A 5,626-nucleotide genomic window follows, 5' to 3' on the forward strand; every position below is an offset into this window, starting at 1 on the left:
TTTATCTTTACTTCTCTCATTACTTAATATTTTTGACCCAGTCTATTGTGCAATATCTTCATCCACCATTGGAATCACTCCAGTAACAGCTCCAGTTTCCTCAGTTGTGCCCAGTTTTACTATCTAGCATCGAAATAGTCAAGCGCGCTGTCTTCTGTGACAGCTCTTGTTCGAAAATTATTGTCATCACTTGATCGTCATCGGCGTTGGCGTCTGCGTCGGAATTGCCTTGCCTGGTTAAGTTTTATGTTTAGGTCAGCTTTTCTCCTAAACTATCAAAGCTTTTACTTTAAAACTTGCAACACTTGTTTACCATCAATAGCTGACTTTGCACAGCAAGAAACGTAACTCCATTCTGCTTTTTGCAAGAGATATGGCCCCTTTTGGACTAAAAATATCAAATTTCTTATTTAAGTTCAGGTTAATTATCTCCTAAACTATCAAAGCTATTGCTTTAAAACTTGTAGCACTTGTTAACCATTAAAAGTTGACTCTGTATAACAAGAAACATAACTCCATCCTGTTTTTTGCAAGAATTATGGCCTCTTTTGAACATAGAAAATATCAGATTTCTTGTTCAAGTTTTGTGTCAGTTAGGTCAGCTTTTCTCCTAAACTATCAAAGCTATCGTTCTAAAACGTGCAACACTTATTAACCATCAAAGACTGACTCTGTAAAGCAAGAAACATAACTCAGTCCTTCTTTTTACAAGAAATATGACACCTTTTTGACTTAGAAAATGTCAGATTTCTTGCTTAAAGTTTGCATTTAGGTCAACTTTTCTCATTAACGGTCAAATTCATTGCTTTAAAACTTGGAGCAGTTATTCGCTGTTTAAAGCTGCAAGTACAGTAACTTTATATTGCTTTTTGCAAGAATTATGGCCTCTTTTGAACATAGAAAATATCAGATTTCTTGTTCAAGTTTTGTGTCAGTTAGGTCAGCTTTTCTCCTAAACTATCAAAGCTATCGTTCTAAAACGTGCAACACTTATTAACCATCAAAGACTGACTCTGTAAAGCAAGGAACATAACTCAGTCCTTCTTTTTACAAGAAATATGACACCTTTTTGACTTAGAAAATGTCAGATTTCTTGCTTAAAGTTTGCATTTAGGTCAACTTTTCTCATTAACGGTCAAATTCATTGCTTTAAAACTTGGAGCAGTTATTCGCTGTTTAAAGCTGCAAGTACAGTAACTTTATATTGCTTTTTGCAAGAAAAACGACCCCTTTTGAACTTAAAATATCATGGGTATGACAATATTTCTATTATACAGACACAAAAAAAAAGATGAGCATCTGCACCCGTAAGGTGGTCCTCTTGTTTTATTTCAGCATGCTTTAATAGTAACACATGTACCGATACTTATATTTACTTTTGAAATAAGAACTGCATAACACAGGTATAATTCGATTTTATTGATATTTGTGAGTTCTTATTACAAGTCGCTTTTAGATAATTTTAATGAATAAAATGCCTCCTCCCATAATTTTCCACACTTTGAGCAATGACTGTCTACCACTGAGTATATCATGCTTTGTTTAACGTACCATTTATTTCAACAAGATTTACTTTACATTAACACTTAAGACTAAGTTACACAATGAGCATTAGGTTACAGTGCTTAGTTAACAAGCATCTCAATATGACTTTTGAATAAAGAATTATGAAAATTACTTTAAAGTGCATACTTTCGCCAGTTGCAGCTTATTGGTACATACGTTACTTAATTAGATTATGTCCTTTGTTCATTAAAACTCTCTATTGATAGAGAGTGAGTGGCGCAGAAGTTAGCAGACTGGGCTACAGCGGTCCGGGTTCGAATCAAGGCTGCGGCTGATATCCAGACCAGTGTTCAGTACTGGTATTCTTTCCAGCCATATCGGTCTAGAATGTATGCTGGGAAGGTAAATATCACACCTGCCATGGGCTCCGCTGGAAATAAATTATTCCATCCATCACAGGTGTACCCACTTTAAACAAGAAACTTTACCTTTTTTTAAAAAATTATATCAAACCAAGTAAATGTTGTGTTGTATACCGATAACCTAGATGAGTTTTCATATAGGAAAGCAGTTAAATATTTCCGAATGTTTATATGAACTCATTGCCCTATTCTGCTATTCTGCAAATTTCACATAAACGAATTATTTAATAATACTGACTATTGTTCTGTAATTATGAGTTTACAAGTAGCGGTACATGTTTTAGCGATTCCCACATACAGCCGACATCATCCTTACATAATATATATATTGGCTTGCAATTTTTGTTGATATATTCCAACGACGCCACTTAAATACATGTATTCACCATTATAACCTATATGACATATGCAAAGGTCAAGGTCACATGCACCCAAATTAGGTTTCCTTTTCGTTTGTAGATGAAATTACTTCCCTTTTATATCGTATAGTATAATACATGTGCTTTTCTTCAGTTTAAGAACTAATTCAAAAATGAAATTACGATTGGTTCTGATAGATATATAAAAATGCTATTAACAATATTACATTTCCAGAATATGAACACAGACGCAAGTCTAAGTCACAAATTTATTTAAAAAATAATTTTTTGGCAATTTCCTTTTTTTAAATATTAACGTTACTGAATGGTTTATCAATAATTTTTAAGTAAGCATTGAAGTAGTTGATAAATAATACCTTTTATATGCAAGGTTATGCATCTTTTCAGTAGGCAATATGATCATGTGTATTTACACTTCATAGCACTTACTGCGACCTTTGGACCTTTAACATATATTTGTGACATTTAAACTGAGAAGCATCTGTATTATGATCAAACTGATTGCATTAGTTAGATAAAGAAAATTATCTTAACAAGAAATCAGAAATATTTTGTTAAGTAGTCTCAACCCGCATTAAAACAAGTCAGAGCTATCCGTAAGACAGCGCACTCGAATTTTCTCATTGCTTGACTCTGAATTAGAGCTTTGCCAGTAAAAACTTTATAAAACTTTAACCAAAAAATCTAAGTTAACAAGGACATAACTCTGTAAAAATTCAAATCAGTGTTAGGGAGTTTGTTTCTCATGGTGTAGACTTTGATAGTAAAAAACTATTTAAAGTTTCAAGTCAATAGCTTTGATAGTAACAGAGATATTTGACTTTATCAAAAACTTAACCAAAATTCTTAGTCAAAAAGGGGCATAACTCCATCAAAATTCAATCAGAATTATGGGAATTGTTTCTCCTGGTGAAGACTTTGATAGTTTTACATAGATTTGGGTAATTTGGAAATTTCCACATTAGACAATTTCTGAGAGCATTTTCCCAATTCCACTGATGTTGGTGCATGGTATTCCCAAAATGATGGAAAAATGCCTGTAAGTTTTATCTTGGTAAAATAAGAAGAAATGTCTGTCCAATATTTAAGATAATAACCTCTGTATGGTCTTTGAATCTGTTGAAGGAAGTGAGCACTTATCTTGCATAGCTTGGAATTTTTACATGTCATATTAAAACATAAAATATTATGAGACTCACCTGTTTTCATTGTAGTGTTATCCTTTAACACTGATCCTTCAGTCAGTTGATACAAACTTCACTTATGGAAATAAACACACAGATGTCAGACTGATGTCTATCCACAGTTTAGACTCTTTTCTGCCAGAGTATTTTTCCCAAACAATGTCGCTATTCAGCAAATTTTAAACGTGGACTTGGTTTGAAGGGACACATCCAAGCATCCCATGCCCATTTAGCATAAAATCTCTGACTGTCATTGTATCTATATACTAAAAATTTGCAAAATCCAAATAGAAATCTGAATTCAGCATAATCCAGGAAGTAAACTTAGATAAGCTCTTTGTGATTTACTAAATGAAGAGCATCAAGGGGAGGTAATAAAAATAGGAAAAATGCCCCAAATCATAAAGTTTGGCCCAAATCTACAAAAATGTGTCTGAATGACCCACTACGATTTATGTTTCTTTTTGAAATATCATCTTCCCTTTAAACAAACAAATATACTTTTCTGCTGAGACCTGTGCACTTTTCAAGATGTAGAGCACAATATAAACATATGTTTTGCTCCATAAATATATTTTTTCTTGCAGATAAAAGTCTAGATCATACAAGAATCAAATAAATATTTGGAAATATTAGTTTGGTATGAAACCTTGTTTATTTGCCTTTAAAATTTGCAAGTACGAAAATAAAGGACACTTTCTAGTACTTTCCAGATAACAAAATAGGCATGCACCCCTACTTTTTTGAAAATTCAGCAAGTTGGGGATTTGCATCCTCGTTTCCATGGTAACTGGGACATATATTGAAAAAATGAAAAACAGGATTTTCTTAATTTTGCACCCTCTTCAAGAAAAAATCGGTTGAAAGGAAATCTGTGACTATGAGTTTCCAACTTTTTTTGGTTTTTACAGAGAATTTGTCTTAATAACCATTTTAAGTTTCAAGTAAATAGCTTTGATAGTAACAGATATATTTGACTTAATCAAAAATGTTAACCAACGGCGACGCTGGGGCGAGAGCAATAGCTCTACTTTTTCTTCGAAAAGTCGAGCTAATAAAGCAACGAAATGAAACATTTAAAACTTTACAATATGTCCTGCCGGAAGGTTAACTTCAACAGTATTTCATGATAAAATGTATGCAAATATTACATGAAGATTTACTGGGACGTTTTTAATCTGTAAAATAAAAGCTTTCCTAAAATTGTATATAACTAATATATACTGAACAAAATAGCTAAGTGCCCCCAATATTTATTTGCCAATATCTTCAGAAAAAAAGACATAAAATACTTCTTGAAATGTAGTGTACACTCAGAACAATATGTAATTGATAAAATGCCGAACTTTCAACAAAACCAAAACACGTCTTCAAGTATAATATTCATTAATTTTACGATTTCAATCAAACGAAAACGTATTTTGGGAAAATAATGAAATAACTTCGTTATTTTGCTTTTTCTAAAATCAGCATTCACCATTCGTGTCAAATTTAACCATTCGCTAAAAATTGTTTTTGTTTTACAAATGGGGTGAGTCACTGGCACCAGACCAGAAAGAAAATGCCTCCGTACTTGTTATACCCTACCCCTAGGTATCATATAAGAACCATGGTCGTGAACGGGAAAATATACTAACCCATTTCAATCGCGTATTTCTTACCTAAAAGACGCAGTTCAGTAAATGTGTATTATTGATATTAAACAAGCGATAATTTATCTTCATTCGTGCACCTGTCACATTGTCTTAATATTCCATATTGCAGAGATGCTTCACATATTTTATGCTTTAGTCAACGTTACAGAAAAATCTTGCGTGAACTCCCCTAATGAACATCCGGTCTAGAGGTCACGGCAGTGTGCACATGTTAAGCGAAATGTAAACAAACAAAAACAGAATGCAATATATTCACAGTTTTACGATAAGACTCGAAATGATGATGAAATTCATCTTGTATATGATTTTGAATATGAAATCATACATTGGTATACATCTATTATGTTTATTTAATTCATTTTGCACATTTATGCTGCATAAAAATATTTCAGCGTACACGTGTAGTAAAATGACGACGGACATACATTTTCAAAATGGCCAATTAGAGTGTGTCTGTAATCTAGACCGGAACTTCACCA

This window comes from Mercenaria mercenaria, chromosome 5 (assembly GCF_021730395.1).
Source record: "Mercenaria mercenaria strain notata chromosome 5, MADL_Memer_1, whole genome shotgun sequence".
Taxonomy (NCBI): domain Eukaryota; kingdom Metazoa; phylum Mollusca; class Bivalvia; order Venerida; family Veneridae; genus Mercenaria; species Mercenaria mercenaria.